This window comes from Balaenoptera acutorostrata, chromosome 10 (assembly GCF_949987535.1).
Source record: "Balaenoptera acutorostrata chromosome 10, mBalAcu1.1, whole genome shotgun sequence".
Classification (NCBI taxonomy): Eukaryota; Metazoa; Chordata; class Mammalia; order Artiodactyla; family Balaenopteridae; genus Balaenoptera; species Balaenoptera acutorostrata.
In genome coordinates this window covers 85340145-85351999 of record NC_080073.1, presented here as the reverse complement: position 1 = coordinate 85351999, position 11855 = coordinate 85340145, and the positions used below count along the sequence as shown (strand labels likewise).

Genomic DNA, 11855 nt, shown 5'->3' with positions numbered 1-11855 from the left:
ATTGCGGACTGGTGCAGATATCTTTTTGAGTTCGTGTTTTTGTTCCCTTTGGTTAAATACCAAGGAATGGAATTGCTGGATCATGTTCTAGTTTTTGAGGAATCTCAATACTGCTTTCCATAGTGGCTGCACCTATTTACATTCCCACCAACAGTGTACAAGCATTCCCTTTTCACCACATCCTTACCAACACTTTCTTCTTGTCTTTTTGATAATTGCCATTCTAACATGTATGAGGTAATATCTCCTTGTGGTTTTAATTTGCATTTCCCTGATGATTGGTGACATAGAGCTCCTTTTCATGTACCTATTGACCATCTGTATGTCTTCTTTGGAAAAATGTCTATGCAGATCCTCTGCCCATTTTTTAATCTTTTTCTTTTTTTTCCTTTTGAGTTGTATAAGTTGTTTATACATCTTGGATATTAACCCTCTATCAGATATGTGATTTTGCAGATATTTTCTCCCATTTGGTAGGTAGGTTGCCTTTTCATTTTGTTGATGGTTTCCTTTGCTGTGCAGAAGCTTTTTAATTTAATGTAGTCTCACTTTTTTTTTTTTCTTTTGCATTTGTTGCCTCTGCTTTTGGTGTCAAATCCAAAAAATCATCACCACGACCAGTGTCAAGGAGATTACCCCCTATGTTTTTTCTAGGAGTCTTATGGTTTCAGGTGTTATATTCAAGCCTTTAATCCATTTTGACTTAATTTTTTTTTTTTATAGCTACTTTATTTATTTATTTCTTTATTTTTGGCTGTGTTGGGTCTTCGGTTTGTGCGAGGGCTTTCTCTAGTTACGGCAAGTGGGGGCCACTCTTCATCGCGGTGCAGGGACCGCTCTTCATCGCGGTGCGTGGGCCTCTCACTATCGCGGCCCCTCCCATTGCGGGGCACAGGCTCCAGACGCGCAGGCTCAGTAGCTGTGGCTCACGGGCCCAGCTGCTCCGTGGCATGTGGGATCCTCCCAGACCAGGGCTCGAACCCGTGTCCCCTGCATTAGCAGGCAGATTCTCAACCACTGCGCCACCAGGGAAGCCCCATTTTGACTTAATTTTTGTGTATGGTGTAAGATAGTGGCCCAGTTTCATTCTTTTGCATGTGGTGGTCCAGTTTCCTTAACACTATTTATTGAAGGGACTGTCTTTCCCCATTGTATATTCTTGGTTCCTTTGTTGTAACTTAATTGACCATATATGCATGGGTTTATTTTTGGACTCTGTTCTGTCCCATTGATCTGTGTGTCTGTTGTATGCCAGTACTATACTGTTTTGATTATTATAGTTTTGTAATATAGTTTGAAATCAGGAAATGTGTTGCTTCCAGCTTCATTCTTCTTTCTCAACATTGCTTTCACTATTTGGCGTCTTTTGTGGTTCCATATGAATTTTAGGATTGTTTGTTCTATTTCTGTGAAAAATACCATTGGAATTTTGATAGGGATTGCACTGAATCTGTAGATTGCTCTGGATTGTATGGCACAGTGTCAAAGTTTAAAGTAACTTCTTATAAGGGGTTCTTATCTCAGTGAAAATATTGGTTCCCAGCCTTCAGCACTGGGTTATCAACCAAAACAAGTCCTTTATAAGGCACAGCCTTACCCACAGACTGTAAAATCTTGTAAGGGATTCTGAAGACCCTCAATAAGGACAACTAGTCACTTCCTGAAAATGGAAAGAGGTTTTTTTGGGATTCTATTCTTTAACTCTAGGAACATGAGAGCTTTGTATTCTCTTAAAAGTGATGTTAAAGGTAGAATTTCAGGAATGTTTATAATTTCTTTTAAAAATAAGAAATATCCATTTAAAAAATAAGTGTAGGGAAGAAAACAACTGAGTAGTATTGATTCATCAGAGACTGTGGGAAAGTAAGCCTACCACATGACCCAGCAATTCCACTCCTGCGTATATACCTGAAAAAAATTAAAACACTAAATCGAAAGGATACCATGCACCCCAGTGTTCATAGCTGCATTATTTACAATTGCCAAGATATGGAAGCAACCTAAGTATCCATCAACAGATGAATGGATAAAGAAGATGTGGTATATATATACAATGGAATATTATTCAGCCATAAAAAACAATGAAATAATGCCACTTGCAGCAATATGGATGGACTTGGAAGGGTATTATGCTGAAATAAATCAGAGAAAGACACTGTATATCACTTATATGTGGAATCTAAAAAATAAACTAGTGAATATAACAAAAGGAACACAGATACAGAGAACAAACTAGTGGTCACCAGTGGGGAGAGTGAAGGGAGGAGGGGTAATGTAGGGGTAGAGGATTAAGAGGTACAAACTATCATGTAAAAAAGAAGTTACAATGATATATTGTGCAACACAGGGAATATAGCCAATATTTTATAATAACTATAAATGGAGTATAACCTTTAAAAATTTTGAATCACTATATTGTACCCCTGTAAATTACATAATATTGTACATCAACTATACTTAAATTTAAAAAACAAACAAGTGAGCACTGATTCATCAGAGACTCTGGGAAAGCAATTCCTTCAACTACAGGGAAGGTCTCACTTGGCAGAAAGATAGGGGTCTTAATCTCAAGGTCCAAGCAATACACAGGGAGTGCTCCTGCACTGGACAAATTTCCACGAAGCTCTTCCTGCATCCAGCTCATTAGCATTCCCGGGTAAGAAGACAAGTCAGCCACGCTCCCCACCAGATTTTCCCTATATCTGGTCTCCTGGAAACAGGGAAGGAGGGCAATTTGTAAGAAAGGTCTGTGGTCTTGGGAACCTCCGAAAGCTAGTTGGGTGGATGAATGGCCCTGCTAGGATCCAGATGTTAGCATGGGAAATTGTTGGATCCTTTGCCTGGTCGTTATCCACCGTATCGTCCCCTATGTCCCGGCTTTGACTATTTTGAAATTCCAAGATCCTCTATTAACACTTTACCTACAGAAAGAACGGGAGGGATACAGCCAAAGGGAGGGATCGGGCTGCTTTCCTGGGATTTCACAACCTACACTGATTTCAGAAACTCAAGTGCCTATCCCAGCGGGAGCGAGAAAGGCTGCAATCACGTCACCGCCGCCGAAATTCCCTACAATTGACGTTATCCTCCTTGACTTTTCTTCTCCGTGCGCCTGGGGTCACATACTTCTCGGAGAGGGTGGTCAGTACCTGGTCCCCAGTTCCCTTCAGGATGCAAAGAGGCGCAGTTTTGAAATATTAGCTAAGATTCTCCTTCAGATGGGAAAGGTTCAGCTCTAGGCAACTGATCTGAATAGAAGTGGGGATTGTGACCAGGGCAAGAAGAGCCAAGCGGAGCGCGTTATAGAGCTAGTTACAATCACAGCTTTCTCCGTCTAGAGAACCGAAGCCCAGAGCAATATCCTTCAAAAATCTCCAGAAAAATCGAGGGAAGCCTTCACCTCCGCACTGAGCAGATTTTGTCTCCCGGCTTTTGGTTTGTTATTTGACAAATTAAGTCCTAAGAATGGCTTCTGGTTTTCCCAGTGTTCTGTTTCTCTTTAAGACTTTTGACACCACTGGTTTCCCCTTCCCTCTCAAGCCTAAAACAAACCACTCAATCAAACACGATCGCGTCTCCATTGAATTTTAGGGGAAAATAATTTGCCATTTTCGCGTTTGAAATACTGCGTGGTAGTTAACAGCATGGGCTAGGGAGACAGACTGCCCCGTTTAAACCGCATCCCGGCAACTCTGCATGAGGCCCTCGGCAGGCACCCACCTTACCAGGACGGTGCTGGGATTGCCTTAAATTTTTTTAAATTTATTTTATTGAAGTACAGTTGATTTACAATGTTGTGTTAATTTCTGCTGTACAGCAAAGTGATACAGCTACACACACACACACACACACACACACACACACATATACGCACTTTTTTCCATTATGGTTTATCACAGGATATTGAATATAGTTCCTTATGCTATACAGTAGGACCTTGTTGTTTACCCATTCTATATATAATAGTTTGCGTCTCCTATGGGATTCCCTTAATTAATGCGTGTAAAGCACTTAGGAGTGGACTAGGCAAAGTAGGTTCTGTGTAGGAGTTTGCCATTATTATTATTACCCAGCTATGAAATACTTTAGAAGACAGAAACCAGGAATTTTGTAAACCTCCAGAGAGGTCCCCACCTCCCCCAACAAGGAGCATGTCCGGTTTAGCAGCGTCGCCACCAGCTTGTGCTCCACAACCATCTGCGCTTTCCAGGGAATAAAGTAAAAGCTAAAGCTTAGAGCGCGGGGGCGTTGCTGGCGAGGGGTCTTCACCGTCGGGTGGAAAGGTTTGGGGCCTGCGGGCGGGTGAGCACTTCTCATGCAGCTGTCAACCCGTGGACGGCGACGCTCTTCAATTTTGCAGTTTTACCTGCATGCCTTTAGGTTCTCGATAAGGAGTTTCCGACAAATAGGATATTAACCCCTCCCTCACCTTTTCTTGTCAGCAGTTATATATGTCTTTGCTTATTTACTTGTACTCTCCCTGACCACTGCATTAATTCTTCCTTGCAGGGACCATGACATCGGGCATATTTATGCAATAAAGTGAAGTTAAACATATTATAACTTTTATTATGGACATTTAAATACACAAAATAACGAAAATGATATGACGTAGCCTAATGTATTCATCACCTAACTGCAAGAATTAGCAATATTTTTGCCAATTTCTCTCCCTATATATATGTATATGTATATATTTTATTTATTTATTCATTCATTTATTTATTTATATTTCACGACCTTTTTCTCCTGTATTTTAAAGAAAATCCAGGCATCATATAATTTTATCCATAAGGACTTCAGTATGTAAGAGAGATAGAATTTCTAAATATATGCCCTGCTTATTTAGTGGGGATAGCTAGCAGGAGGGAAATGGCTTCTTCAGATTCCTTTGTTTTGTCCAATTTTATTTTGATCAGTGTGTTAATTTTCTTAGAATGATCTTAAAGGCTCAAGAGAACAATTCCATTGCACAAAGTTGGTGGGGTGAGTTTTGCTTTACATGGTCAGCAAAATAATTTTCCTTCTAAGGATCAATGTTAAATATTTATTTTATCCTTATTAATTTGCACTTAATCAGCAACATTGTTTAAGAACCGAGTCACCTAAATATTCATGTTCTTGGCAGTGTGGGGTATCTTCCCTCACTTCTCAGCTCTCCTTGAATGCCTTGCTATTGTCTCCTAAAAGTCTCCTTTCCTTAGGTTTTATATTTCTCCTTATTTTTAACCTAAGACATTGTTTTAGTCAAAACACACTCTCTTTATAGAAGTTTGCACTTAGGATCTTCAGTTTTCAAGACTGACCTTAAGTCTTTCACCTTTGCTGAGAATTTCACTTTTGCTAAGAAGACATCAACTAAACAATTATTTTTATTCCAATTAATGTGGATTCAAACAAATTGGCTGTCAAAGCTTTTGCAAGATTGGAGGTTTTCTTAAAAGTTTTTTCTCTTCTTTTCTTTTTTTTTTAGGGTTTTTTTCTTTTGGAGGAATTTTTTGTTTGTTTGGAGGCTTCCCTTTTCTTTTGAATAAATTAATCTGTACAATTTAACCTTGCAGTATTTAAATAAATGGACAGGTCTTCCCTGGTGGTCCAGTGATTAAGACTTCACCTTCCAATGTAGGGGTTGCAGGTTTGATCCCTGATCTGGGAGCTAAGATCCCACAGGCCTCGTGGCCAAAAAACCAAAACATAAAACAGAAGCAATATTGTAACAAAGATTCAATAAAGACTTTAAAAAAATGGTCCGCATCAAAAAAAAAACTTTAAATAAATGGATAAAGGAAAGAATAGAATCATTTAAAAATGGGAAATAAACCAAGGAATCACCAAATAATTTCCTGTGAATTAGTTTTATAGCAAGAAAGAAAAAATTCCAGAATCTTTACCATTTGTAGTTAAAATCTTGAAAGAGGAAAGAAGTTACTCATTATGGATATAAATCCGATTTTTTTTTTACAGTCCTTTAAAAATCAAAATTCATCAGCTGACTCTAATATGAAGGAAAAAATATTCTACCTCAGACATCTGGCTTAATGAGGTTATGTCCAGTCTTAACATACAAAAGCTAAATTGTCATTCCCACAATACCTGTTACTCCCCCAATCCTCCCAATTTCAATAAACGCTTTCTCCATTTGCTCCATCACTCAAGTCAGAAGCATGAGAATCATCGTTTGTCCTTCCCTGTTACCAGATGTTTGGGTTTGCTTGGGACTGAGGGTGCTACCAGAGAGGCAGGGCTTTCAGTGATGAAACAAAAAAGTTCCAGAATCCAGCAGTAGTTAGTCACCCTACCTGTCCCTCACAGTGTGTATCCATCCAAATCATCACCAGGTCCCGACAATTTTATCTCCAAAATATATCTTGGATTCATCTACCTCTCTCCATTCCTGTAGTCATTCTTTTAGCCCAAGCCACCAACCATCTTTCATGCTGACTGCTGCCATGGCTGCCCAATGGATCTGCTCAAATCTATTCAACCTGTTCTCTCCAGAGCATCCAGAATGATCTTTCAAAAATATTAAACCGATCACATTCTTTCTCTACTTTTAAGCTCCAATATGTTCCCATTGCAATTTGGGTAAAAATTTCAAATCCTAAACATGGTGTTCAAGGCCTGTATTGATTTGGCCAACTTCTCCAGTGCCATTTCCCCACTGTCTCCTTTGCTCGCTTCTGTTCAAGTCACACTGGCCTTCTCTCAATTTTCCTAATTTTCCCAGTTCTTCCTGTTTTGGGAACTTCACACATGTTTTTCACTCTGCCTGGAATACCCTTTGCTTCACTTTCTGCCTCCTTGTCCCCTACATTTCTCTTGGATTTTATCCTAAATATCACCTATTTATCTAAAGGATATCTATTTAAGAGACACATTTCCTAATTTCCCAGTTAATGTTAATTCTCCCCCCATGGTTTTTCTCATGACACTCTTATGTTTTCATATCCTTTAACAAAATTTGTGATCATATACCTTTTTGTGTTCTTTTTTGTCTAAATATCTGTCTTCCCCCATAGACAGTGCACACTGTGCATGGCACAGTGCCTGGAATAGAAAAGACATTTGTTAAATAATTGTTGAGAGAATGGGTACATAGATGGTGGATGGTGTGATTTTATCATGCTTAAAGTACAAACTTGTTTCCTGGCAGACTTGCTGCTACTAAAGATTATTAGAAATGATCTAAACAGAGAGGTTCCAAGCTTCAACAGTAAGTCCCCAGACCACTCAGTGATTTGGCCCCATCTGTACATGTAGGGAAAGAGAGAAAAAATACAATAACAGGCACAGAGGACAATGAGATCTGAAGGTCCTCAGAGCTGAAGGATCAGGAGGATAAGCAGGTTATGAGGGAAAGGGGCTAATGCAGGGCACCAAGTGGGAATTCTGCTCAGACTCTGCTTCAGAGAGGTTTGTAGTCAAATATCTTTTTCTGGAAATTGTATGCTCTACCTGTGGAAATGGAAAGTGAAACCAGATCCCTCTGAGAAAAGGTGGGGACATAAAGCTCCAATCCTCTGTAGTTTGGTGAGAAGTAAGACGTGAGATTATGAAGCTTTGGTAGGAGGAAAGCCCAGGAAGGAGCTTGAGGTACAAAAAGAGCTATTACAATCACTACGCTATAGAACACAATGAAAAGGATGCTTTCATTGTGCTGTGCTGAAGTAGTCTGTGGAATCGGACCTCTTACAAGTAGTGTAACCTTAACCTGTAAGATATTATGATGACACTCTACCTTATCATATGTAAAAATTGTTGTTGTTAAATCTCGTGGTCATTTCTTTTTTTTTTTTTGATTAATTAATTTATTTTTGGTTGCGTTGTGTCTTCGTTGCTGCACGCGAGCTTTCTCTAGTTGTGGCGAGCAGGGGCTACTCCTCGTTGCGGTGCGCGGGCTTCTCGTTGTGGTGGCTTCTCTTGTTAGGGAGCACGGGCTCTAGGCACGTGGGCTTCAGTAGTTGTGGCACGTGGGCTCTAGTTGTGGCTCACAGGCTCAGAGCGCAGGCTCAGTAGTTGTGGTACACGGGCTTAGTTGCTCCACAGCATGTGGGATCTTCCCGGACCAGGGCTCGAACCCGTGTCCACTGCACTAGCAGGCGGATTCTTAACCACTGCACCACCAGGGAAGTCCCTAGTGGTCATTTCTTAATTAATATCTCCATTTATGAGTAGGATTTGGCTCTGTTCACCACTCTTCTGTCTTTAAAAAAAAGTTGTTTAAATTTTTCTTTACTTAAAAAAGTAAATTACTAAATGACATGTACTCGTGGTAAAGAAAAAAATCTTGAAAAATGTTTTAACAGAGAAAAGTTTAAAGTTTCGATACTAGCTGTTTACAATTTGTATACATCCTTCAAGATATTTTAGTTTTATATCAATCAGAGCCTTCCAGAATTTGCAAAAGGTTCATGTCATCTTCATTACCAGTATACAAAAAATAAAGAAATGCCAAATAAGGTTTGAAGATATTGAGATATGTTTAAGACCCTTCAGTTAACTCAAAAAAGAAACAAACAATTGTTTATATAATATGTGTATAGATATACACATACATACATAATACTCCTTTGAAGACAACATGAAAAGTCTAAGTTTGGGGGCTTCATAAAATTGAGGTTAAAGCTAAATGGCCTTCACTGATATTAAATATCTACTCTCTCAGTCTATCGTCTAAAATAAACAAAAATACTATACATACTGTTCTGCAACTTGCCTTTAAAAAAAAACTTAACAGTGGGAAAATATTTATTTGTAAGTTACTACATGTAGTTATGTATTAGTCTTATTAATGAACACATACTGCTCTAACGTTTTGCTTAATCATAAGTTATTTAACTCAATATTACATTTGGTGGACATTGGATAGTTTTTAATAGTTTAACTAAAAAATAGTGCTCCACTGTATATATATAATGTGTGTGTATACATACTTTTCACACTAGTGTTGGCATTTCTCCAGCATAATTCTCTGCTAGTAGGTTGACTATTGGGTTTCAGGAAGGGAGGGAGGGAGGGAGGGAGGGAGGAAGGAAGGAAGGAAGGAAGGAAGGAAGGAAGGAAGGAAGGAAGAAGGAAGGGAGGGAGGAAGGGAGGGAAAGAAGAAAGGAAGGATATGAACTTCATAAATTTTAATAGTTCTTATGCAATTGTCCTTCAGTCTGATTGGGCCGATTTACGCTCGCATGGACAATATTTCAGAAATCTAAAGTGGGAGTAGGAGAAGGAGAATGATATATTATTGCTTTAAATGGCACGTCCTTACATGAGTTAGGTGGAGCATCCTCAGTTACATTTATTAACCATTTGATTTTCTTTTGTGAATTGACCATAAGTGTTTTGGGTTTTGTTTGTTTGTTTGTTTGTTTTGCCGCGCCGCGGCTTGCGGGATGGGACCCTGGCCATGGCAGTGAAAGCGCCGAGTCCTAACCACTGGACCGCCACGGAATTCCGACCATACATGGGTTTGTTTGTTTTTTGTTTTGTTTTGTTTTGTTTTTTCCCCCTACTGGGTTTTCTTTTCGTGTTGAATACAATTTCAGGTAATTAATTATTAGTGTCTTATTTATTTTGTTAGTAATAAAAACAACTACCATAATATCAAATGATTTACACAGCAATTACTATTTGCAAGACAATTTTTTAAATCTTTTTTTTGAATTTTTGAATTTTATTTATTTTTTTATACAGCAGGTTCTTATTAGTCATCCATTTTATACACATCACTGTATACATGTCAATCCCAATCTCCCAGTTCATCACACCCCCCGCCCGCCCCCTCCCCCCCCCCCCCCCCCCCCGCCGCTTTCCCCCCTTGGTGTCCATACGTTTGTTCTCTACATCTGTGTCTCTATTTCTGCCCTGCAGACCGGTTCATCTGTACCATTTTTCTAGGTTCCACATATATGCGTTAATATACGATATTTGTTTTTCTCTTTCTGACTTACTTCACTCTGTATGACAGTCTCTAGATCCATCCACGTGCAAGACAATTTTCTAAGAATTTCACTGATGTTAACTAATTTAATACCCATCGTAACCTTATGGGTTTTTTAAAAGTAGGATTATTAACCCAAAAGTTTTAATTAATTGAAAATATCCTTTCTAGGAGCCTTAATTCTAAGGCTTAGATTTGGTATTAAATCTGTTAACAATAGTTATCGTTTGCTTACACGGACACTGGTGTATTAAGACCAAAACAAATACATTCCCTGCCCTCTTGCTGTAGCGAGAGTGGTCTAAGTCAAACTTCACCGAAGCTCTTAGTTAACTGCAGAAACCCACCCCCGCCCCCCTCCCCCCCCACCCCGCCCCCGCTCGAGGAACTGTTCCACTAGGAACTGTTCCACTAGGAACAGTTCTGAAGTCACTGGTGTGAAATGAGCTTGCCTTTGAGTCTCTGAAAGGTAAGTGTGAGTGGTAGCGGATGACTCAAAGTGTAACAATACTCAAAGGAACAAATATTGTATCATTCAGTATTGCGGATGAAGTACCTCTAAAGGTTTTGTGCTGATCGAAGATATTTTGAAATTCGGTGAACTGGGGTGAGAGAGAAGAGTCGCTCCCAACAAAGCTGAGAACAGAGCTAAGAGATTTCGTAGAGAGGAAAAAGGCAACAACATTTTTGTAGAAAAGAACAATTCAACCTCCAAAATTCTGCACTAAATATTTAAAAGTACACAAACTCTCACGAGTGGAAGAGGTTTTTGGTTTTTGTTTTTTTGCCGCGCCGTGCGGCTTGTGGGATCTTATTTCCCCCACCAGGGATCGAACCTGGGCCCCCGGGATTCTTGATGGTTATTTTATCACAGAGGTTGTCAGAGCTGCAGGGGACGTTAGGGGTTACTCAGTCCGGCCTCCCTAGTGGGGCTTAGGAAAGAGCCACAACCGGGACCTGCACCCTGCCTCCTGCATCAGGGATTACCCGCCCCACCGGCCCTTCCCAGCGTTAATAGTAGTCAAGCTAAGCCGCTCTTGCGCTATGATACAAGTATCTTCCCATTGGGGCTCTTTCTCTTGTCTACATTTTTCCAAAACACGTTTTCATGCGTTGCTGATTTTTCATAGACTGATCAATGCCAAGTCCTAAAGTGGATAACAAAAGACAAATGAGGGCGTCTCCAGGCTGGCGGGCGTATCACAAAAGCAAATGGAAAGGAATCGCAGAGCCGGGATTCTTGTACCACTCAGAAAACGGGAATCCGGGGATTTCTGATCAGGAGGTGGGGAAATCAGTCCCTCGAATGCAGAATGCAGCGGTGGAGGGACCCTGTGAACGTCCGGGTGTGTGTCTCCCCGGCACGCAGAGCTGAGTCGGCCAGCCAGGGTTGGCTTGTGTCCAACAACGTGTGTCAGGCCTGCTTCCACCTGTTATCAGGTATTTGCCAAGTAAATTCACCACTCCAAGTGTTGTGCATCAGTTTTGTGGTGGCTGTGAAATATACTTTGACACCTGACTCACACTGTGGTTGTGACGATTAATCCAGGAAAAGAGCGATTAGATGCATTGCTATAAAACGCCTGGAAGTACTGCAAGGAGAAGTTGAATAAAAGAAGTCTCGTGTGTGACGAGGTGGCCGAGTGGTTAAGGCGATGGATTGCTAATCCATTGTGCTCTGCACGCGTGGGTTCGAATCCCATCCTCGTCGGTGTGCTGCGCATATGAAGAGTAAATGTTCTTTCTTGGTGAGTTAATTCTTTACTCATCACTCAGTTGAGTAATTCCTTCTAATCCCCCCTGTTCTCCGCTTCCTCAATAGCATTTTCCTGGCTGTGAACTTTGTTAACTGATATGCTTGATTCATGTTTCATTCTCCCACAAAATGTTCATTCCATGACAAGTTTTGCTTAGCAGG

The 11855-nt window shown here is 40.2% G+C and overlaps 1 non-coding gene across 1 annotated transcript; it reads left to right on the top strand.

Annotated features, from left to right (window-relative positions):
- Nucleotides 1-11566: 11566 nt before the first annotated feature.
- On the top strand, nt 11567-11648 carry TRNAS-GCU (transfer RNA serine (anticodon GCU)). The gene has a single exon. It is a non-coding gene; the product is annotated as a tRNA-Ser (tRNA).
- Nucleotides 11649-11855: the final 207 nt, after the last annotated feature.